This window comes from Anser brachyrhynchus, assembly GCF_964034855.1.
Source record: "Anser brachyrhynchus genome assembly, chromosome: 4".
NCBI classification, from domain to species: Eukaryota; Metazoa; Chordata; class Aves; order Anseriformes; family Anatidae; genus Anser; species Anser brachyrhynchus.
The window spans coordinates 17,642,868-17,669,352 of NC_137698.1; the positions used below are offsets into that span (position 1 = coordinate 17,642,868).

Below are 26,485 nucleotides of genomic sequence, written 5' to 3' on the forward strand. Positions count from 1 at the left end.
ATTACTTTGGCCCATAACAACTACAGCACGATGACAACCAGTAAGTCTTGCCAAGTTCTTCTAGCAAATAGGTATTTGGTGGGAATTGACTGTCCTTAAGTATTTACTTTCCAAAACCAGATGAAAGCCCACAGAAACTCAGCAGTGCAATCCACCAACAAAAGTGTGTCAACTGTTGCAGTTTAAAGAAAAGAGGGGAAAAAAAAGTCAATCTGAGATGTAGCTTCCTACTAGAAAAGCACCCTGAAGTGCATGAGCAGATGAAGGTATTAAAACAGAGGCTTATCCAAAAGACTTTCTGTTGACTTCTGGAAGATTTTCATTACACATTTGAGTACAAGTTAAAACTCTCTGAGGTTTTCCTGATACGATGATATATACTTTGCTCCTAGACTTCAAGCAGTGAGAACAGAATTATATTACTGCAATTGAAGAAAGCGGGTATGAGCTGTAATTTGTTATTCTGCTGTTACGGAGTCTCCCTGTCTCATATAAGCAGAACTGAAGAATCATATCTGAACATAAGAAAGCTAAATAGAAAACTGAATCAAAACCATATACCCTTCATTGTAAGCTACATACTATAACATCAAATAAAAGAATGAGTCATAGGAATCAGACAATGTTGTTCTACTACCTTTCAAAACCTTTCGTATAGGCATTTCATGATTCTGTCCTCAGGTATGTGACTTCATCATCCAGAACTGAATTTGGAATATTACATGTTTTACAAACTTTTAAATTATTTTATAATTTATTTCAAAGGTGAACTGATCAAGGAAATATAATCTGCTACCTGCTTTCTAGTTGCAAGCAATCATGTTCTATCTCGCTTACTTAAGCACATATGAACAGAAAGTTGTTGTAGTCCAGAAAATTCAAATATTTATTAACGTTTATAAATACAGATAAAACTACTCACAGTCCATTTTGGAAAACAAACAAACGAACAAAAAACTAGTAATATAAGTTAAATATCTTTATGAGAAAAATTGTAAAAAAAACATAACTGTCTTGTCTGAAACTAGACTGAAAGCATAAGAATGTTAACTATGATATAGATAATAAAGTACTTAAAAAATAGTAGCATGACATACCTCTGTTAAAATGGTAATAGGATGAAAATATGAACATCAGGAGTTAATGCAAAAGTGTTTAACATTTCACTATTGAACAAAATTTTAAAAATATCATGTGCACTGATACTATTAATGCTGCTGGGTACCAAACACTAACAATAAAACATTAATACAGATTGTGAAGGTGTAACACAGAGGTAATATGATGCAGTTGTGAAAGGTTTGGGAATTCCAAAACAAAAGGGGGAAAGAAGCCCAAACTCTATGAAAATGGTGGGGTAAATGAGGTAAGACTGACATCAATGAGACAAATATATGGAAAAGCAGCTAGCAGAGTAATCAAGAAATCATTGAAGTGTAATATAACATAACTACATAATTTGTTACAACAAAGAGCTGATATTTCATTCTGATGAATTTATCCTATATAAATTGAATCAATATGAAATATATTTAGGCTCTCTTACAGCCACATATTAAGCAGCAGGTCCAAAGGAAACCCTACCCTCCCACAAAAACATAGATATTTAGGTAGGGCAACCCTCCCACTCCGTGTTCAGGGCCCAGCAGTGCATACACTGGGGCTCTCGTCTGAGCTTCTTTCCTCACCTTCTCACTACAGAGGGCATAGCAGATAAATTTGGGCTTTGATTTCCAATGTCAGTGGCAAAACTGTTAGCATTACACCTTGCTGCAGGGCAGTTGGGTAGAACTAGCTCTTGGTCACACACGACACTAAAAATAACCATACAAAACCAGTATATCCCATCGTAGCTGATCCACTATTTCAAAACTAACTATCAGACTAAAACTAACAGAACGTACAGGCTAGCACAAGTTTCCCTTCTGGTTTTCATGTTCATCTGCTAAAGAATGAGCAAACAGTAGCCTGAATTTATTCTGTGATGAGCAAAACTTCTTTCAGCTACATTTACAGATGGGCTATTCCAGCAACATCAGAAATAATAATAATAATTTAAAAAAAAAAAGCAGGTATTGTAATTTAACTGTGTATATTATCAGACTTAACAGTAAAGAATTTCTATGAGTAATGCAGCAAGGACATGAATTATTGTATTTCTGTACAAGAATTATCCCCTTTATTTCCAATGTTTTGATGATAAAATTCTCTATCTAAACTACTGTAAGAGTGCATGCATTAGCACTCACATTGACTTGCTTTTTCTGTTTACTATATATAGCATTTCATCAAAAACGCTGAACTACTGAAGTGGCACTCAGCAGCGTAATTTTATCTGTTTTTATTCTGCCCATGATCAGGCTGCGCTCCCTTATTAAACTGAAATTCTCTTAGAATACAAATAGGTGACATAGCAAAACCATATGTTATAAACTCTATTGGATGTTAGGAAATAAAAGAGGCAGACACTTTTGGACTAGACTAACCAAACATTGAAATATACAAAACTATTCGCTCAGAAGCCTCCTTTAAGAGGAAAACTTTGAAGAAAACCTATGTATGAATACAAGGAGACTAATACATATCACAGCTGATGAAAATAAAAGGAAAGCTTAAAATTCACCTAATTATATTACAATAGGACATTAAATCATTAGTTACTGAGGCAAGAGTAAAGTATAATTAAGAATACGATTACTAGAAATTTACTTCCATGCAAATTATACAACTTGTATTAATCACACCCATGAATGAGAGTGTTTGCATAATAAAAACATTTTTAAACTTAAATAACAACACAGGCTCCCTATGAAACTTAGTCACAGAAATGCAAAGCTATAAGAACCTAATTAAAGCAGAAAACTTTGCTCTTTTTTGACCATAAAGGCCCCTATTTTTCTTATTCCTTTTGCACCCCAATTCTTAGCCTGTCTAACAATCTTGGAGTAATTTTTTCTTCACTCAAATGACTTACGTCAGTGGCCAAGTTCACAAGTAGAAGCAAAGAGTAAATCACGTTACTAGAGGTTTTTAAATTTTCACAACTGAGATGATGAGAAATGCTGAAGTAATAAGTAGCAACTTTCAGCTGCCTAAGTAATTTTAAAACTGATAAACAGGATATAAACTAGGAATGTTCTTCAAACTTGAGCATACATGTTGCCACTATTTAAAGCTGATCATATGATTGTGATTGGGTGCAAAATTGCTTGCTGTTAAATCTTGTGTTTTGTATAAGAATAATATGACATTCAGAGTACAGCTGATATTTCAACAGGAAAGTCTGATGGAACACATTCACCAGGTAAATCAGAATTATAAGAATCAGTTCAGATACATATTAATAACCAGTGTATAATTCCTGGTCTTCACTCAACTATATAACAATATGGTCCTTATTTTAGCAGAAAAAGGGAGAATCATGCCTGTTCATCTACTGAAAGCCTACTAACTTAGTGTTAAGGTCATCTTTTTTTTTTTCTTTTTTTTTTTTTTTTGCACATCTGTACACCACCAATTTTATTCTCAGGAAAGTCCATTTTTTCTCTGATCATTAATTTCCTCACTAGAGCTCATCCGAGCAATTCCATCTAACTCCTACTCTGACTAATTTCCCATATCATAGTTAAATTCTATCTCCAACATTTAAATTGAACTCAGTAACTTGAACTTAAATACCATTAACTTTAGCTTCAATACTTTGGGACCTTCATAGTATTACACGTCTGTTTCTGTAGCAAGACATGAAGCTATTATGTTCAAGGAACTGCTCACTGTTACAGTTTCTCCCAGAGTTCTACAAATACCCCTAATATAGAGCATAAAGATTTAAAAAAGACTCAATTCCAGATTTCATTCTACACTGGCATAAACCTCACAATTAATAGCACTAGTCTTGAGCACAGAAGAGCTTTCCCAGAAGACTAGCCTTCTTATGCAGGCTTCAGTACAGCAAAGAGCTTCAGATAGACCATAACAGCATTTACAGTAATATATATAATATATATATATATTTATAAATTAAAGTGTAAAATTCTGTGTGCATGGGAGTATTATATGTTAAACTTCCCATAATATTTTCAAAAGCATTCAAGCAGAAATCAAATTTGCTTTGCTTCTGAGTCTGCAATAAATTCCATTTAAGACATCAATGCAACAGCTGAAAATTTTGAAGAAAACAAGTCCAACAACTCTCCATAACTTGGTAGAGGATTATTGCTTAACATATGAAAATATTCCTCATTTAAGGATTTACCATCCATGTCTTTGATCATGGCCTTTTATACATTGCTTAGTGTTGCTAGCACCTTCTAAGGAAACAGACCGTGTATGCAAGCCACCCTGTGATATCTGCATATGACTCATGCAGATGCTACTGAAAGATAAATTTCTTCCACTGGCTTGAAACTGAAATAGATGCCATTTGCTCTATCAATAATGAATCAAATATTTTATTAAGCTGAGCTGTTGTCTATAACAGTGCATAGCATATAGTCTTCCAGAACACATTTCTCAAGCAACACATTTTTTAAGCCTGCTACTTGGTTCTGATTTGCATTACAGAGTCAAAATGAACCAGCTGCACAAAACCCACTAACATTTCTCATAGTTTTTCTGTGGTTTTCTTCCTGAATGTGTAGATCAGACAGTATGTTTTCTAATTCATGCTAACACCACACAAAAAGGAACTGTAAGTCACAGGACAGAGCAGATGTAAACTCTACATTTCCCTTGAAAAAGCCAGCCCATTTTTTCATCAGAACAAGAAAATCACAGAAACAATCACCAATACATCTGAAAGAGCCAGCAGCTTCACTGAAGTTGTCTGGACAGATTACGTGGATCTGAGGTGAGATCTCGGTTTACCCACAGCTCTGCTCCTTCCTCCACCACCAGCATCACGCTTCATATGGGAACCACGCCGTTGCCAGTTTTCAGCTGCCACCTACCTCCCACCCTTCACAGTTATCTGCTTGAACTTCAGCAATGCAATGAATACATGCAAGGAAAATATAAAACACTTGTTTAATAGTAAGCCCACATGCCTGAACTAGAGAAGTAAATTGAGTTTATATCGCCTAAGACTACATCTACGCATTTACCTGGTTTACAGAGATCTCATCTTGATATAGTAGGTCAGGATGGGTCTAACTTAAACCAGGAAATGGCTTTTAAACTAAACATAGCTCGACTTCTCTTGGCATCACTCAATCCAGAGAAGTAAACTACACTGAAAAATTTAAACCAAAGGCAGAAACACCATTTTGACACACAACATCGCCACACTGTGGGATAATTCTCAGGTTACCAGGGACACCACATCAAAAACACAGACCCAAACTGTTACAAAATGAAAAACCTATATATAGCAAAAAACAAGCCTGAGTTGCATAAACAGCAACTTTCCTACGACTCTTTCCATGGCCCTAAGCATGCTGGTAGAGGTCCCCATGCTGACAGCATATGCAGGAGACTTTCTCTGTGCTAGTCTTTCCAGCTGTTTTTGTATGATCACAATCTGCAGCTTCTAACCTTTATTCATAATTTACACAGAAGCCAAAATGCTTTGATCAATTTAAAACATAATACATAATAAATGCAAATCCTAAACTGAGTCTGAGTAGCTAAAGATGACATTTCTGCAGGAAATATATATATATTTATATATATATTTTACAGCAAGTACTATGACAAGAATTACTTGGGACTGTTTATGCAAGGGTTCAGATGTTCAGTGGAACAACCATCAACCATTTCCATACACATTCTCACTTGCAGAAGCAGAGCTACAGATCTGTATCTGTAGATGAACAAATTACATTCCCTCAAATGCTTTTTATCATCATAACCAACAAAACACAACTATCCCGTTTGCTTGTTGAGTTTTAGTTTATGTGTATCAAGACACTGGACATTATGATTTCAAGAGAAACAGAAAAACAAACAAAATCATAATTCATGTGTAAGGGTTTTAATTGGTACTTTCAAAGCTGCAGACAGATGTGAATGGTATCAACTTTTAATTTAAAGACAAAAAAGGACAATATTTAATTTTTCATTATACGCAATTTGACCCAAATCAAGCACCATCTCATTAATACTACAAGGTTTCCGGTGACATTAATTCTCTATTTTATTCAGGTAGCATAAGCTTTGCATCTTTTATTAAGTACACTTCAAAAATTCTTAGTAAGAAATCTCATGTGCAAGGTCTTACTTTTTAAAGTTAGTTCTAATGTAAAAATTAAATGCTCTCCTACTTTTGAAACTGAAGTAGTTTCCAACCCAAAACCAATATATGAAAATAAGAATAATTTTTTAAAAAGATTAACTTTATAAAGTTTGCTATGAGCACAGAAATATTTCATTTATGAATTACTCAGAGGCATGTACCCAATCTATCATTTAAATAATTTGTAAAAGTTAAAACCTATTATCTTTCCTGAATAGTTTTAAAAGTCCTTTTTAATCAAATGTGACTCATACTTTTTCCAAAAGCCCTATGCTAAAAAAGCAACAAAAAAAACCCGTCAAACTGTACCATAACAAGTTAATAAAAAGCAATGACAGTTAGGGATGGCGCCATCCAAAACCACAAAATCAGTTCTACTTTAATTTATATTTTTAAGAAATAATCAGTTAAAAATAGGTGCATTATCTGTTTAGAAAAGACAGTATGTGAAAATAACAAATATTATTGTAGATTCCATTTTGTCTAGAATTAGAGACAGGGACTAAATGAAAGCCAATCTTTTCTTTAATTCAGCAGAGATGAGAAAGTACTTCCGCTTTTTGGACTCAGTAAATAAAATGTTTACAGAACTCTAAGAAAGCACAATTAATTTTTTTCCTACTCTTGTGCATATGTGCTATAAGTTGCAAAGAGAAAGTATTTGTAAGTGTAAACACCTTACTATTCCTGTAAGTTAGATATTTTAATACAAGCTAGTGATAATGATACCTGGGCCTTCAGAAGCATTAATATTTTGAGACTGAAGTTTTATAAATGTTTCTCATTTAAAACGCATTAACATAAAAAGAGATGAGTTCTGAGACAAACTTACTGAAAATACTATTTTCAACTATCTGAAAGTACCACTTATGTCAGAAAACTGTGATTCACATCACAGCTATCACAAACATTAGATTCATTTTCTTTTGTGGATGACCTAGATGTGGAAAATGATTATTGGATCCTAACCATTTCAAAACATTGATGATATGTCCAGTCTCAAATTTCAAAAAATAGCTAACAAAATCACAAAAATGAGACTTGTCTTAAAAATAAATGTTGTTCTATAAGCCTAACCTAGACAATGTGTTTTATGTTTTTCAGGTGTTAAAGATTTCTACAGCTATACAATTCAAAGGTTGGTTGGTTGGTTGAAGATGAAATTGATATTTTCTGCAACAGTGTTATAAAAGAAAACAAAACAATATCTTAAGGACTGACAAGTTGTAAGACAAAAAGGAAATTCAACATTTCCACTATAGTTGTTTTCTTAGCTGTTTACCGTATTTTTTATTTCACCATTTACCTACTTACTAATTCTACAACACTGTATGACAAATGAGGATTACAGTTTGAGTACTGTGTTAATTACATGCAAGAACAGACCTACAATTTAAAGTAAATTTTCTTATTAAAATTCCAGTTGTATACATTGTTATAAACACTTCAACATACTGGGACCGCCCTAAATTGCCCTGTAACATTAAACAAATCACAGACAACTCTCTGTACCAAAATGTTACTTCTGCAAAATCTGTATCCAGCAACCTATGGATTCTGTGCGAAGCCAGCCAGAGATCTGCAGCCTTATGTCCTTGCAAAAGCTAGGATTTGCCTTCCCATGTCCTCTTATAAAATAAAATGGTAAAAATCCATTTTTGGATTTTCACAAGGAAATCCATTTCTATCATAACGGAAATATTCTCCATACACTCAGCTACAATTTTGCTCCAAAAGTTCACATAAAAATGAACAGATAAATAAAAAGAAAATCTTTAATCTTATGCATAAAGCTTTTTCTGCTTCCTTGCTGATTTTTTAGATGGGTCCTTCAGACAGATACAGTACAAGATTGATATAATGAGTCCATTTTTTCTTCAACATCTTTTCCAGACTTTGAGTTTGTACTTTTCCTTCTCTTCACCTCCAATTTGAGAACAGTAATACTTCTTTAAAAAGCCCGGACACCGTGTTCAAATGAAGTGGATAATATTGTTCATTCAAAATTCTGAAATTTATTTCTAACTCTGCAAATATATAAGAATCTTTATTTGCTATAAAATAAAAAATAAAATAGAAAAAGCAAAAGCATGGTGTTGGATATCTTATTCTTTATAGTATTTTGCTCTTGCATTTAACTGTTCAGTATATTTTTTAATGTTTCTATTATCATTACCATTTCATTTGTAGAAATATATTTTCTTTAAAGAAAAATCTATTCCAGATTTTTTAAAGATAAGCTATATGGTTAGAACAGGCTCATTTTGGTGGCAGTTACCAAAAGGTTTGGTTGTGAATTTTTGCTCTCAGTTTTTAAGAAACTTTTTGCAACAATCTAATTAAAAAGTGATGGCTAAATAAAACACATCCTTTGTGTAAGAAAATCTATAAATTCCACTTATGAAGAAAAAAATCTACATCGAGAAAAAATAAAAAGAACGTATATTTCAGAGATATCAAATTTTTTTAAAAAAAGAAAAGAATCATTGGCAGTGTAGTTAATGTTTTACATTTAGCAACAGTAACAGCTAGGTATCATCAACTCCTGCTGGCTTCATTTAAGCTATAAAATCTATTGTTTTTTTGGAATGGAGAGCCTATCAGAAGGTGCCATATCAGAACTAATGAGCAAGAAGGTAATAAGGTACAGTTATATTAACAGGTTTGAGGACAAAACATTTTTCCACTCTTTTCTTTTAGAAAGTGCTTTTATGCAATCATTCAGTTGCTATTAATAGCTTCAGCACCACTCATGCAAAGACTTGCACAGTCGGAGAGCCGGGTCCTTATTCTGACAGGCCTTTAGCAGTGGAGAAAACTTTTTTTTTGTATGTGTGTTGCATTAGACCACTAAACTATTTCAATAAAACAGCACTCAACGCATGCAAAAAAACAGTGGCTTTCTTCAAATATACCTGTCATTTGAAAACCTCACCTTTTCTTTTACTGAGTTGAGTATTAACGTAAGTTAACTGCTTAAATACTCTTTAGAAACTTTAGATTGAAGCACTGAAGCTATTACTTTTATTCATATTAAGATGTCTTCCAGCAAATAGACTGTAATTATAGACATCTAAATGCAAGGTATTTTTAAATGTCTGGTGTGTATCTATGCATTAAAATGTATGCAAATAAATAAAACTACTTGTGAACACTTTTTCCAGATATATTTGCAGTTAATTGGACTTAGAAAAGGGGGCTCTAAAATTTTTCAGTTTTTCCACCAAGAAAATATTTACCACCTTAACAAAATACCAAAAAACCTCCTCAAAATGTTAGTTAAGATCTAAGCGTTATTCAAAGAATGAAACAAGCTTTCATCCAGATGAAAGATACCATTTTATAGTAACCCTGTACCTGTTTGCATTAGAAAATGAAACAGCAAAATTAGGTAAATATATGACAACATAAAGCAATACAAACCATATATTTTTTTATGCTGTCTTTCCATGAATGGCATCTAAATATAGAGGAAATCATGTATATAGTGGCCTGCCAATCTGACCTTTACCAAGGAATTAAAAATTATTTCAGTTTTTGATTTCATACAAGGTTTCCGTAAGCAATCTGGTATTTCATGTAACTTAAATAATAGGGAGAAAATTTAGAGCATTTACTTTCAAAAACTGACTTGCAATATACCTTCAAAATTTAGTCAGGAAAACACACCGTGTTGAGTGAAACAATTTGGAGAGGGGTGAAAGAAATATGGCTATGAAATCAATTACATGAAAAGCTGAATTCATATTTGCTTATAAATTTTCATTTTATGAAGTTTAGCGAAAAAAATGCTTTTATGTCATCATATTACTATTACGTCAAAGCAGTAGTAGGTGGCAAGGGAGAACCTTCCCCCACCCCAAGATTATCATGACCTCTCATTGTCTGTTTGGTATTTGTCATCTGTGTGAACGATGTTGGTCATAACTATAAAACTTACAGTTTATTTCATTCTCACAGTGAATGGCTAAAACCTTAATGTACATATTAAAAAAATATGAATACAAAAAAAAATATGAATACATAAAACCTTAACGTACATATTAAACGCACTTAGTACAGATCCAGAGTATTACACTGAATGATGCTCAAGGCACATCTCCCTGCCACGCTCCCATCACTTTTATGAAGTGATATATGTTGCTTGTAAGTGAAGACTTAAAATCTTTATGAATCTAGTTTCAGTTTCCACCTTTGATATTCCAAAATACATGCAGTTCCAAAAAGTATATTTTAATTCCTATCTTCTACATCTATCCTCTTCTTCCCTTCCTCAATTTCTATTCTATAATTTTTCTCTTTAAGCAGAAATACATTTATCAAACTCAGCATTTTGTAGCCACCTGAAGGGCACTCATAGTGGAACAAGAGTTTAGCTCGTTGTTCTGCCAAGCCAATAGGGATGGAAGTAGGATGAAGAGGTGCTATATTTTACTTCCCACAAACTTGTGACTAGCACTGACACAGCAATTGTGCTGGATGGCTGAATGCAACCATTTCAGCATTGTGAAAACTAGTGTTATATGCGAAAGGGTTCTATCTTGGAGTAGAGGAGGGGAAAAAAAAAAAAGAACAAACAAACTACAGACACATTCCCACAGAATTTCTTCGCCTATCCCCAATTCCATACCTGTTGTACTTCGTTATTACTGTCTTCTTACCCACTTTAGCACCTTTTCTTCTCCATTGAGTCATCCCTAATTTTCCATCTAGCCATTAAGGCAATTACTAGATTTTCAAAGCAGGAAACAGCTTTCACTTCCACAAACCTCTCTGACTTACATGTGTTCCCAACCATCTATTGCTTCTCTGTGCTCTTTAAAAGGCCAAACTATTACTAGTCTAAACTTAGTGGCAGAAAATTGATGTCTGTTATTCTCTTGACTACAACTGACTGCAAGTACACTTAAAGCAGAGTAACACAAACTCTGAAGACAAAATCATATTCTGAAGACCTTGCAAACTGACAACAATAAGAAAGACACAATGTACTGGGACACAATGACACAATTACTTATTATTTCACATATCTGAGAATCATAAAATAAATGAACTCTTTGAAGTGGTTTAGATATAATACTAAGACTGGTATGAATCATAAGATCATTTTGTATGCAAGACAAAAAATAATTAAATAAAAACTAACTGAATTTGAGGCATCCCACTGGTATTACCGGAACATGAAGGTGGAAGACAATAATCCTAAAGACAAGATCAAGTAACATAGACCAATGTTTAAATGAATCTGAACAGTGTTTGACCAACACTTATGCTCAACATTTTTAGAAGCTTTAAACTTCACCGGTTTTGAACTTGATGATTAACCTATATAGAAAAAAAATAAAGGTAAAGATACTTGGTGTTTTGTTCTGAAATGAGGGACAGCTGCAGAACTAAAATGTACTTTAAAGACCAGAAAGCATCATTATCCAAACTGTCACTGTTTAACATGTATATTTCCATTTATTAGTCTCAGAATTTTAATTCCACAGAATGTTTTATGTACCCTGAGAAATACTGATGAAACTTCTCAGTAAGAAGCTTGAAGTTGTACAGAAAAAAAATACAGAGGTATTTGTTTTATGTAGTTTGCATATATTTATATGTATGGTTCATACAGGTAAGAAACATGTCTATAATATGGATGGATACATGCATGTATGTATATAATACAGATACTTTGCAGAAGTCTTCTTCATTACACTTAAACCACCACTGATAAAAACAGTCTGGTTTGTTACCCAAAAGATTTATCCACAAATAGCAAGCACAGTTGTGGCCATGAGATTATCAGAAAACATAAGCATTAGCAGTTGTTAAATACACTTCCTACAGATGAATGTTCACACCAAGACTATTTCACCTACACCACATTTCAATGATGTCCTTGAAATTATGTCCATGCATCACTTTGCTGGATTAATATTTTTGAAAGCTCTGACTCAGTAATTTGGAAAACAAAATCCCTTATTTTACTTTAAGCAATCCATTAAAAATCACTGCCTAGTCCTTTTTTAAAAAAAAGTCAGGATCATAAATGAACATCTTGCCAAAGAGGCAAACATCAACTCATGTCCAGATGTTTGGGCAGAAGACTGGAAGTTTGAACTGGACCACAGGTTTAGACCCAAACTCCAGATATAACCTAGCCCTTCCCTAATGCACTATCTGTTTTGAAAGGGTCTTTTCAATTTGAATCTACTCCATGAGACTTTGTTTAAACTTGTTGCTAACATTACTTTGTTCTCTGCTCTAGAGCTGAGCATGGAATCACAAAAGCAGTCCATGCCATTTCATAAAGCATATCTAATGAATTCTCTAACTGCAGAGTCAACGTTAACATGGAGAGCCTTGAACCATAGTAATGTTGCTTAAAAGTACCTGTCAGTAGCATAGATTTTAGCTCAGAAAAGATCTACTTTATCCTGGCAGCAGGAATCTTAAAGGTATTTTGCCCTACATGATTACAGAAACAATATAACAGAAGGTGACACCACATATGGGTTCTAAGAAAATATAACAAACAAGTCAGCACAAAAATTTTCACTAGAATGCAAGCAAACACAGGTCAACAAATCATTGAGACACACTTTTGAAAGAAACAGTAAGGAAAAATTAGGGGGGAAAAAAAAGCATGTAAAAGACTTCCATTTTAGTGGTTTCCTTTGTCTTCGATCTAACCTCAGTATAGAGAATTCAAATCCTAGCAGAGGAGATTTTGTCCTGTGAAAAAAATGAAGAAAATGTTATGGATATCCATTTCTTCAAGTGTACCCTTTTATTAGCCAATAGTCTCAGATGGCATATGTTGACGACGTCATCACAACGTGACTGTACTAGACTACAGATAAATCTAAAACAGTTGCTAGCATTCTCACTGTGGCACCAAATAGCTCAGAACATAAACTGCATAACTGTTTTGCCCTTCAGTAAGCTTGTATTTAGTGCTAGCATAACTAGGCTTCTCTTTATGAATTAAATGACTTGAAAAAAAGGACAATTCTGCACACATTGTAGCAATGTGCTGTAATATAACCAGCCTTCTTCCTTAGTTTATCTTTAAATATACACTTTAAAGCAAATTAATTTCATTGATCTTTGTTTTCAGTTCCATCTCCTTTCCACCCAGAGATGGGCTACTTTTCATCAATGCGTTATTCTGTAGAGAAAATGGTACATTATTTTTGTGTTGTATCACTGTTATATAGAAAAAAAGATGTCCGATTTACATTCCATCTAAATGAAATGTGCCTTTTACTCAATAGAAAGTATTATTACATTGATATTCACGCCAAATAAAAATGATGCATTTAGATAAAGTAGTCTGCATGCCATCTGCTAGATTATCAGTTGGCAAAAAGATGTCTTCATAAAATACCAGATCTACGGAGTTTTATATGATGTCTTTTCAGAGATCAGCCTTCTTTGAGATATCACTGAAATGACACATGTAGATTCCCTTTGTTCTTGTTAGTGCTGGTAAAGAGAGCTAACCACATTGACAATTCCATCCACAAGTGAAGGCGGAACTAATTGTCACTTGATATTATGCCATGGTCAAGACTTTTAAATTTCAAGAGTTTTCGATAACTGTTCTTAGATTACTGAAGATACGTGACCAGGACACAGGTACCCATTTATTTATTCCTCATTACTGAACAAAAACCATTTTGCATAACTTAACAACACTAACTACATTAAAATTTGAATTAGATTTTGGCTTCTTTCCTGCCTAATTCATTAGACTTTTGGGTTCAGCAGGATGTGAAAGATTATAACAGTATGTGGTAACACCCGGAATACTCAACTCCATTATGTTCGCAAATAATGAATGCTCCCTGGTAAGCATACAGACACAGATCAGCTTCTCAGCATAGAGACAGGTGGCAAGTAAGGAAAAATGGCTCCACAAAAAAAGGAAAAAAAGCAATAATGCATTTTATTGATTTTCTATGTCACACGTACACAGAACTACCAATCTTTAATTAACAGAAAAGATTAATGTCACTAATAATGTGGTTGCAGCATTCTCTATGCTAAATGATATATTTTGAGGTATCTTTTCACTGATTTGTATATCAAGAAGAGTGCAACACAGAAGAAAATTACAGAGAAATTCCTTCTGGTATCCCAGGTCCTGGTGGAAGTTCAGTTGCAGCAGGGGGAAAAGAAAAAACCTGAAAATGTGTTTATACGTTCTGATGAAAAGATAACCCTGTATTCCCTATTGACAGTCCATCAGTGGAATTTTGTAGGACTATAGCAGCCTTCTAATTAGGTCTTCCCACTCCTAAAGCAATCTCAGAGGAAAGCCTGAAGAATACTGATTGCATTGTAAGTTTGATACATATTCAGGCTGTCATTATTGAGGTTATAACACACTTCACACTCCTGCCTTTTGATTAGTGACTTCCAAAATAGATCAGGTTAAATTCTACATCACATCTGACTCACTGTTTTAATCTACAATATACACCTTTCACTAACTGTCTCTGCTTAACCTAATAAACTTTTCAAATGGGTATTTTAATTAGAAGGTAATTAAATAGCAAAGATGGGAACTTCAAACATACAGAAAAAGATCACGGTATTAATAAAAAGATTCTCAGACTGGAAATACCACCCAGTTATGGCAAAACGAATACTACCTGATAACAAACTACACATTACTACTTTCAAACCCTCAGTCTGAGAAGTGGCAATGTACATGATTCACACCTTAAATAATGAGGATACATATAAAAGCCTGCTTTGCATTTCCAGTTTGCAATGTACTGCATGTGACAGCACCCAGTATGCCTCTTTAGAAGTATGATTGGTTGTTTCATTACTGCTTTCATTTGGTTTACTCCCAATAAGATGTTTTCTCATTTTTGCTTTTAAATAAAGACAGTAATTTCTCTCTCTGTAGCCCCAATTACTCATAAATTTAGTGCTCATATGCTGAGCACTGGAAACAAGCTTCTCAAACAAGCCAGACCTGTCAGTGAAAATGAACAATTCAGGTTTATTTTCATATGAAAATGAACATCTATAAAGTGAGGTTTATGGAGCAACTTAATCTCATCCACGTATGTAGAACTGCATACGGCTGGGACTGAATGTTCTTTGCCTTTCTCAATGGATCCTTACTCAGTTTAGGTTTTATCTGCTGTTTCTTTGCTTTTCAACTTAGCTTTAGGAAAAATAGGTGGTTTATATAAAATATTTAGGTACACCTTTGGTTTTGAACAATTTAAATTTCTTTTAAGAATTCCAAGTATTAACTGACCATTGTTACCAAGTCTTTGTCACAGCACCTAAATCTTAGTCAGAGTACAAGGGCTGACTGCAGAAGGAAGAGGATGAACCAGATACATACAGACTTTTATAATCCAAGTATTTAAAGAAATAAATTCATATTATGAATGTGAAATTTTCAGGGCTTACAGTGTCTCTGCACAAATGTATATCATGAAAAGGACTTAAGACACAACCTTGTGGAAACAAGCTCCTAAACAAGCATTTATATGCTTTGATTTAAATATCATATCCATACTTAATAAGTGTTCACCATTCTGGAGAAAAAGCAGATTTTGTGTTCTTCATTAGTCACTCTTCTCAGCAGATATTTTGTGGATATTTTCATTTGGCATTACCACTTTCCACTCTGAATCATACTAGAGTAAGATATACTGCAGTTGACTTTGGTGAAGACCAAATCTTGCTGTTTGTATTTTAATCAGAGAAGGCTAAGTACCAGCTGTTGGGTAAATGATATTCAAAATTATCTTCCATCATATTCTGGGCCAAATTTCAGCTCTAATGTAAGCAGGCAACACTCCAGCACCTCCATTGCACTTGTAACTCATCAGAATAGAGAATGAAATTTGGCCTTCAAGGTTCACATTAACAATCCATATTTTCATTATAGATACTAAAAAAAAAAAATTACAATTTACCATGGAATCCAATGAAGACAGAAATGTTGACAGCTTTCTTAGCATATTCTGCTTTCTTTTTCCAGGCACAGGAAATCCACTTTATGACTGTAAAAAACAGACTCTCCTAAGCATAAACAAACAAAACAAAAACAAACAAAAAACAACAACCAAAGTCCAGAAAAAACAAAAAAACAAAGTCTTCCAATGTCTCTTATAACCACTATGAAATGTCTGATAAAAGTTATGAACTTTTACATATGAGCAGTTGGTACTACAAGCCCCAGTTTCATCTTGCAGAAAGACCAACATTTTGCAAAGATCAAGGAAGCAAAACAACCCCTTCATTTTGTGACAAACAGGTTACTTTTAGTTATATACTCCCCTCTATATGAAATAAGCATTATCATTACCTTTTCTGCCTCCCCAATACTTACACAACACATGTGTCCTGCTTCCAGAGTTTGCTTTTCAGGATAGGACGATGGATTAAACAAGCCACTGCCCTCCCATCAGTACTGCCAGTACTGTGATTGGGTGGTGTGGGAGCTCTTACTCTGACTCCACTAAGATCATAAGACTCTTTAAAGCCTTTTTATGAACAAAACAAGAAAGCAAAGGTTAAAACTAAAACTAAAAAAGGCTATGTAGCACAGTGGTGGATGACTTTGAGTACTTTTTGAGTACAAAAGCTGAAGGGAACTCTGGTCTGTTTTTGAAAGGAAGTGAGTACTTTTGAGTACTGCACAGACTAATCAGCAACCTCAGACACTCTCAGATTATGTCAAAATTCTACCAATTTATTTAAGCAAAAATCTCTAACAGAAGAATATTTGATATTAACCATCAGGAAACAAATGTTACAATTGGCCGTAAACAGCCTTTGAAGAATTAATTCCATACCTAAGTCACCGCTCTTTGAAATGCAGTTAAAACAACTTATTCTTTACTTGTATTCTGAACTCTTTTATCAGGGATTGAGGTCTTTATTCCCCCAGAGAACACAGTAATATTCCAAAGTGATCTATCATTTGAAAGACTAGAGGTTTAATCAACTGATTAAAACACTAAAGAAGCTAGGATGGCCACATATTTGTTAAAGATTATTGGATCTCTGATAACTGCTCATATTCAAAAAACCCACTATCATAGGTAACTTTTATTTCTCTAAACCCCAGCTTAAAATCTACAAGAGAAAAAAAGGCATAGGTAATGAAATCATCACCTGGCAAAGAGCACTGATTATTTATCTGAAAACTCTTAAATTAAATAACATAAGCAATCCTGAGATGACTGGAACCTAAAATCACCTTTTCCTTGTGTTATGACTAGCAGACCCCAAATCCTACGGATTCTGGAGATGCAAACTAACTGAAAACATCAAAAAGATTTATACTTTTATCATTGTGAGTCCTCATGTTCAGCCTTCATTGAGCCCATCAGTGCCCTATGGATGAAACATTATTGTTTTGAGAAAAAAGAAAATAAAAGTAGAATGCTGAGAATGACTAGAATATAGTTAGGGCATGGGATTAGATGCTGCAAGCAATTTTACTGGTCTCTGCAACTTGTTTCATGTACAGAAGTAACTCCTTTTAAGAAGTGCTCTCTGTCATCAGGTCTGTTTCATTTCGTCTAAAACAGAGCGATGCTTAACTCAATCTTCTACAAATATTTGTGTGGCAGACCAGCTGCACGCTAGGATCAAGACATTTTCCATAAGGGATGAAACTGTGAAGATTTCATAAATCCAGTAAAAATGCTGACCACCTGGGAAAGGAGGTCCTTCAGGGGTCAGCTGCTCCACAGTAAGCATATGTACCTCTAAGAAGTCTTAATTAGCTTAATTAGTTAAGACCAGATATTATAACATATAGACATTCATATCTACAGTACAGGTTTGTACAACCGATCATTCAGCTACTGTCTAAAACATATTACAGAATTGTGCCAAATAATAAATGTCTCTTGAAAGGAGATGGCAGAGTAAGACTGAATTGTATTTAGTGGTTGACATTACAGAAGAGCATCAGTGAAGTACCTGGTTTTAACCTACTGACATTTTTGTCAAAATAAAACTGAAAAGAAAAAAAAAAAGCTTGCAATGTTAAAAACTGACAACAACAACACTGGGGACTTTCAGAAACATGACAAGACAGGCAAGATGAAATCAATCTGGGACCTGGAGAAGTGCCTAAGCTCATGAAAAAGATGTTCCGCCTCTCTGCAATTGAAAACAACACAAAGGAATGATGGCACAAGTAGGAAGCATGAAGAGACTACATTTGTCACCCCAGAAGAACACCTGCTAACAGCCTACGATACACAAATCTTAGCAGTAAGAAAAGCAAGTTAACAGTCAGTACTTTTATCTTTACATATCAAATCAGCAAAAGGAGACGGCAGATGGAACAGCATTGTAAGCAGTAAGATATGACATCTGAACTATTGATTATTGGAATGGCTAACATCTGAAAAAAATTAAAAATAAAAATTAGCTAAAACCACTCAAAGAGCAGCCACCCTTAGTCCTTTAGTTAGGACTTGGATTCACATAGGCCATTTATTACATCTAACATAGTAGTCACTATTTTACTTGCCTCTCTTTTCTCCCCAGAACCCTTGCAAAAACAACATCCGATACTTTTTTAGCGTAACTGGTGCCTGCTGTAGTCCTACAACACAGCCATAGCTGGTCAATAAATTTCAACAATTGTCCTATATACAGATATCACTATGGAATATGTTGCTGGGCAAATATGCTACTACAAGGCACATTCAAAGTATCATATGTCGCTGCAAGTCTTTCCTACCATACTTGCAATATGCATGAGAGCACATTGTTATGGACACAAAAGACTATTAAATAACAGCACTAGTTAAAAAGCACATGGAATGGATGTCCCTTGCTGTTGGTTCTCCAAAAACATGTATAATGGGCATATACTCAACACTGAAATGCTTTTATTTATTTATTGAAAATAAAAAGGCTGTTTTGTTCCTGTTAAAAAAATATATCTCAGTAACTGATAGGAAAACACTGAAGTGGTTCCTCACCTCTCACTGCTTTGCTTAAACTGTCTTCAGCTAGGCTGGTGGAAGAGTCCTTGCTCTATCCTGGAGCCACTTTTTAAAACTCTTTTCAAGAACTAGGAACATTATCCTGTGATGTAAAAATCAAAGCAAGGGTCAAGTCCTTTGTTTTAGGAGAACTGTGGTTAAAGCTTTTGCTCAAAAGAGATGAGTGATTCCCGCCCACACTAAAACAGGATCCAAACTTTAGAAAAATAGCCCTGAACTCAGACTACAAATTACTTAGAAAACAGTCATTCTTAACCTCTCTTCAGGAAACTAAAAAAATCATACATACACACACACACAAAAATCAGAGACAGCAAGCACATCCACCTCTACTAGCAGAACGAAGTGGAGAAAGGGAATTGTCTAAGTCCTTAAAGCACTCTATCTACTTTTCCTTTAATCTATGAAATGTAATCTTCGAAATAAGAGTGAAAAATACTCTTTTTTCACCAAAAAGCTTAACTCATATTTGTAAAGATGACATTGCTTGGCCTTGTGACCATTCATCTCTAACAGCTAATTAAAAACCTCTCACTAATTTATGTAAATGAATGAATACTAGTGCATGATGTTGAAGAAAATGAAAAGATTTTAAAAAGTAATCACTCAGCATTTATCAAAGAATCCTCCATTTTAACACAGCAGGTCAGTGATGGGGAAAAAAATAAGAGGAAAGAAAAAAACAAGACTTAAGCGTACAATTCTAACTTTCTACTAAATTATTTCAGGACACACTACTTTCACACATGCCAAAAAACAACCTTCCATTGTTCTGCAATGAAAGAGTACAAAACTAGATAACTCACTGTTAATTTTCCAACTTTTGAATATTATGAAGCAACAGTGATAAAAAGAAATGTCTGTCTGAGCAGTTTACTGCTGGATATTGCAGCCATTGTCAAAGTATTTGGTCCCTGATACAGCATTTGACGTAAAAAAAAGACATGGTGTTCAACTGCTGTCCCAATGTAGGACAATTCCCGTATTTCTTCTTAAGGATTGTAATGTGAACTAACTTAACTAACATAGTTTCTTATTTCACAAGCTGAAAAATATGATTACCTATTCACGGACAGGCAGAATTCAATAGAACCTGACTGTAGTAATTTAGATGCAATTCCTACCTTCCTTTTCTCATCTGCACAACTGTACTGTACTTAATAAAATAGGTCTTGCATTTGAAATGCAGAGCATAAATTAGAGTCCTAGTTCTCACCATCTATTCAGTCTCTTTGCTCAGAAGAAATTTTATTGTAATTTTAGCTACATTATCTGGTAGTTTAACTCAGGATTTCCCAGTTTGTCTTCACATAATTTCATTCTCTCAATTAGAAAGTAGTCCACGCATTCTGTGTCAAATTTCTGTACCCTAAAGACATGAAGTATGCCCCGTAAATTATTTTTTTTCTAAGGAACTTCGGTCTTTTTTCTTTCTTTTCTGGTTCTTAAAAACATTGATTATATTTGCATGTTTCTTGGTCATCTTTTCAAGTATTTTCTCCCCATCTCTACATAAAGAAAACAGAATCAGAGTCATGTTCTTTGGAATACTGTGCAGGGGCTCTAAGAAAAAAATCCTGCTGTCATTAAGAGTCATGGGTCACCTCAATAAAAGGAAAAAGTGCACACCAAGACGGTCTTTACAAAGCTAATACTTTTTAGATTGAAACCTCTGCTTTTGACTAAATGCAGCTGAAAAAAATCTGAACAGTTTTGCACCTACCTGTTTTCGAGTTTTGTTCTGAAAACAGATTTACAGGAGAAAATGTGCAGAGGTCTACAGTCATTTCTGTAGATTTTATTTATGTTTTCCTGACAAAGTCTGCCTATCATCTTACAAATAACCTTTTCTCAGTCTTATGTTCAAGATTCATTTATGTGACAAGTACACAGAATCGGTGAGAACAATTCATTCTAGCTATTTCATCCAAAAAACTGGAACAAACAGAAGTTAACTATGTTGAAGAACATTAGATTTAAAACTGACAAAAAACATAAAAGTAGCTAACTATTCTTTAGATTCTGTAAAAAGGTTGAAAGGTCTTTTCAATAATACATTCAAAACTGTCCAGAAAGGTATCTTTCACAGTATTAAAAAGTCACTACAATTCCTTTCGGCTTTTTTTTTTGTTGTTTCCTTCTTTAAACAAAAATGAAATGACTCCTCCCTACTAATCAAGGAATTGTTACACTGATGAGGCTATTAACCTTCCTCTAGAACAACACTGCTGCTGAAAAAAAAGAAATTAATTTTCCAGAAAAGGCATATCTGTCAGCACGGTTGTTGTGACAGATAGCATTGTAAGGATACCGTTGCTAAAATAAGGATTAATAAAACTCTGCAGATTCTAATCCCACATCTCCCCAGGTCACACCATCAGTATGGCTTTACTAAACCCAGATAACCTTGATTGCTGTACAAACTCACTTTCATAGACATGGCTCCAAAATATGCTATAAGAACTAATTCATAAGTGGACAAGTCAAGCCAAGATTTCACTAATGATTTTCAAAAGTCTCAGTGACTGATGTATTCGTTTGCTATTCTTCTGTGTTCTGGTTGCTCATTTTTACTAAAAAGTAATTAACTAAATACAATATAATGGTTCCCAGACTATTAAGTTATTTTCATGGGAATTTAAATAAATTAGCTATAATTAGAACTAATGAAATCTCTAAGAGCACTAGCACCGGGTTCAACTGCAGAAATTACTCTATTGCCTGTGACTCGTATTTACTACAGTATCAGAATATACTCAAGTAATTCTTCATACACAAGCACTCCAATTAGAATCAACATCTAAAACTTCAGTTTTTTTCTCTCACCTTTCATTGTTCTCATATAGTCTTAGAACAACAAGAAAATCAAAAGAAAGTACAAATTAATGAGACAAAATGTATTGTGATATTAATTATCGGAGAAAAATGAAAATAGATTTAAGAAAATATTACTTTGGGTTCTTATAGAGACTGGAAAACAGTCAATAGTTATTTTTGTAACACTTCGAAGGAGATCAGAACTTATATACAATAAATGTGGAAACATATAAAGCTTTGGGTTAAGCAAAAATTGGAAGATGACTAGTATTTTAGACAAATTCAAATCATTAAAAGGACAAAAGAGCAAGTCAACAAAATAAAGGTGAAGTGTGGTTGGTTTACCCTGATGGGCAGCTAAACTCCACCACAACCGCTCTCTCACTCCCCTTCCTCAAAGGAAGAAGGGGAAAAATATAAGTACGATGAGAAAGTGATCAAGGGTTGTGATAAGGACAGGGAGATCACTCACCAATTACTGTCACAGGCAAAATAGACTCAGCATAGGGAGATTAATGTAATTTTTTGTTTACTGCTAACAGCCTAGAACAGTGAGAAACTCAAAACAAACTAAAAACACCTTTCCCCCCATCCATCCTCTTCTACATCCTTCCCCCAAGTAGCACAGGGGAACATGGAATGGGGGCTGCAGAGTTGGCTGGAGTTCGCTCTGATGTAACTTGGGGCAGCTGCTGAGCCCTGCTCACAGAGGCCACCCCTGCAGCCCCCTGCTACCAAAAGTTGGGCATTGAGTTTCAACTACAATAAATTAAAAAAGTTCCAACAACCTATTCTCTGAATATTACTGGAAATTCATAAAGATGGTCTTGCTATAGAGCTGTGGTTTATGTTCCAGCCAACAAAACAGTCTAACTGAACAGCAGGAAGACTACCTTGTTTTCTGGCCCTCAGATCTGAATCACAGTATCTTATCCATTTTCAGAACACCAACATGGAAACATAAAGACACGGCCTCTGTAATACAGGGATAATCAAGGATTCTTAACTATTAGTAAGTTACATTACTAGTAACAATCCCACACACTTTAAAATGTCCCAAGTAACTAAAATGAAAAACTCAAAATCTAACAATGCAACACACAATTTAAAAGGAAACAGTGCCTGGGCATGATCAGTACCCAACAAAATGCATCACTGCCCAGCAAAAGAGCAGCAAGAAAGACACCAAATCTTCTCATATTATAATAGACCAAATAAACCAGTAAAAGAAATATTGCCTAAATCATCATTATTGTCTACATGACAATTGTGATGATCACGTCTTTGCCTGAATTATACTGACTGAAGTCAATTTACATGGTCAACCTTCAGGAATGGATACAATAGACTGAAACAATTCTTTTACTTCCCCCAGTCATCAACAGATTAAACAATAGTTTATCTATATAGTACACCCACAAAAATCAGTAGAAAACTCTTGCACAACAGCACTTTGGATAATGGTGTTGAAAAATGCGGCTTTACATCTCGCTTCTGCTGCATTTTCAAAGGTTCCGTGCTTCCCAAACTAAAGCCTAATCCATCTAAAATAGTACAAAAATACTGTGCTAGGAAATAAATGGTTAAATGCTTCTAAAAGCAATGAATTGGAAAAATAATCACTAGGAACAAACTGTTTTTAAACAATAAAGCTAGTATATGGCTCGTGTAATTAATATTTTATTTCCAAGTTGATTTGCAAATGCGTTTATTAGGACACTAATTTGAAGGAAAAGCTATGCTTTAAAACACTGGATAAAACTCTATCAGTTCTTAGACAAAACACTTAGTTACCATACCAGATAGAATGCTCTGCCTCCCAAGACACTTAAGCTAGACCTGCCTACTTGCTATTTACGAAGCGTTATCCAAGACCAAAGGGGTTCTCCTTCAGGTTCAGCATTATGTTTTATTAAATAAAATAACCTCCAACATTTCTAAAATGCATTAACTTGAAACTGGGACCTGTGAATGACATCAAAGTAGCAGGAAATGCCATGTTAAAATTGAAGAAATCTTTGCAAATATATATATGCACATATATATATATTTGTGTGCATGTGTATACATTTTTGCACCTATGCATGTTTGTGCAGATACATATATATACATTTATATACATTCAAAACCAGTACAGGATTCTGTTAAATAATGGACTATACTTTTGTGGTATTTCCCTCCATTTTCCATACATGTAATCCTGCTGCAGGGCAGGGCAGGCACACAGACTTTCAGGGCAGATAATGTTCCTTAAGGTAGGACAGTTCAGCTGTCATTAACTTCCATAAATTTTCCTTAAAAGTGATTTATTTATATCGATACATTCGCAAGAAATTCTATGGGTCTCAACCACTCTAATATGCACTAAATTGTCCTTTTAATCCAAATAGTTCATAAATAGTACAAAAAATAAGTAAATATCTTCTATTCAATCTATAAGTACACAAAAACAGTGTAAGTGGGAAGCAACTTCAGTGGAGCATTAATTTTGTTATATTTCCATCATTTACAAGAGTGCATCTGTATGAATCTGAAGAAAGTAAAATGATGAACTCCATATGCATATAATGTTCATGGATTCATGGAAGAAAAAGCTTCAGCAACCCATTTTTATTTCTGAAAATTCTCTCTTCAAAAAGTTGAACAGTTTCACAGATTTCAATGCACGATTCAATGTAATTTTGCCTATATTATAACTTCAGAAATTAACAGCCTCACTCTGCAACAGTTAGTTACTGAGTTAGTTATGTAAGTTCAGTAGTCTTCAACACCTAGAACACTACCTAAAAAGTAAAAATCTTATGTCTCAAGACATGGATTGTCTTAAGCTAAATAAAGGTCTTTTCTGACTCTCTCCATAACGTAAGACTCCTTTCCCTAGAAAGCATTCTTGCAGTTCATTAATCATCATAACTGCAAAGTTCCTAAGATTTTCATAAAGGTTTAAGTTTATGCAGAGTTTATGGAGCCCTACATCCAAATACAGCTTTCAGCCACTCAAAACTACAACTGGTGTAAATCCATTGATATCCAAGATTTAGGTAGCCTGACACAAAGAAAACAGAAATCATTGTAGTTGGACATTGATCTCCTATCCTCCAATTCATAGATTTTCTGCATTGAAATTACTCTGAAAGTACAATCTAACTTAAAATATCACTGGCTGCATTTTACATACATCAAAGCAATTAGACTTAATTAAATGCTCACTTACTCTCCATAGTGATCTATACCTCTTTGGTCTGTCTTTAGCTTCCAAAGACTCTCTAAATAATAAAGAAAAACGTTTATTATAATTAAATTAGGCTTCAGTATATCTAATTCCATAAACAAAAGAAAAACACTTCTGGAAGAACTCCCATTTCACCAGAGGAGTAACAACTGGAATATACAGATGCTGCTGAAGCGGCTTGTACCAAACCACGATACAAATGCTCAATCATGCTTCCATTATCTAAAAAGAATTAAATGGCATAAAATACTTCATTTCCTTTTAAGTTTTTAAGTCCAGTTGTTATATTTTTTCTCAGCTTCACATTAAAATAGAACTAAAAAACTCATTAGCAGAATGGAAGTGACTTCAGTTATCCTTCTTCTTTGTGATACTTTATAAATTGTGAAATTGAAGTTTATAAGAGTTCTTTTATCAATACATTTTCATTCAATCAGAAGCAAATAGCTCAGATATTCAATATTTCTAGTGCATTTTCTCCACATTAGTTCTGTAGAAAATAAGCTTTACAATACAGGTGGACAGAACATGCAAAGCCCAAATTTAAGCCAATATTTTCCTAAAATTCACGTGTTTGAGCACTAATATGAAATTATGTATTTAAGTTAGAAGTTATGCTGAAGAAACCTTAAGGATTTTATGATTTTGCAACTATGAACAAGAGTACTTTCTGGGTTTGACTCACCTACTTACTTTCAGACTGAAAGTCTGAAAGTGAAACTGAAAGTGCTTACTTTCAGATTGAAAGTTCAAACATTTCAGAACACAGTTGAGAACAGGAATCTATAAGAAATATTTATGAATTAAAAAAAAAAAAATGTAGTGAGATTATGCTGCTCTAGCTTCTACTGCCAGGACCAGAAATAAGGATTTGAGTTTTTTTTGGCCACTTGGGAAAAAATAAATTAAGAAAAAAAATCGCTAAGTAGAAGACTGGATGTGAGTAACATTAACTGTGAAAACACAACAACTGACTCTGGGTCAGAGATATGGTTGAGAAAATGGTTATTTCTCCATATTTGTATCAGACTTTCAGTTACTTAAGACACAAGCCTAAATGGGGTATTAAAGATATTTTTTTGCCTGAGCTATTCATTCCTGTTCCAACTGTATGCTATCTGAAATTATAAAATACTGAGACGATTTTTGTTAATTATATTTTAGCTGGTTGGAGTTTGCACAGATTTCCTTTAAAAAACCTAA

The 26,485-nt window shown here is 34.1% G+C and overlaps 1 protein-coding gene across 1 annotated transcript in view; it reads right to left on the minus strand.

Annotated features, from left to right (window-relative positions):
- SGCZ (sarcoglycan zeta) overlaps nucleotides 1-26,485 on the minus strand; it is a 481,028-nt gene that overhangs the window by 270,565 nt on the left and 183,978 nt on the right. The window contains exons 9-10 of the transcript XR_013950529.1: nucleotides 16,174-16,260; nucleotides 1,099-12,955 (exon numbers count right to left, since the gene is read on the minus strand). The gene's annotated coding sequence lies outside the window, so the exon portion shown is untranslated. Of the gene's footprint in view, nucleotides 12,956-16,173; nucleotides 16,261-26,485 lie in introns of the transcript that reaches the window.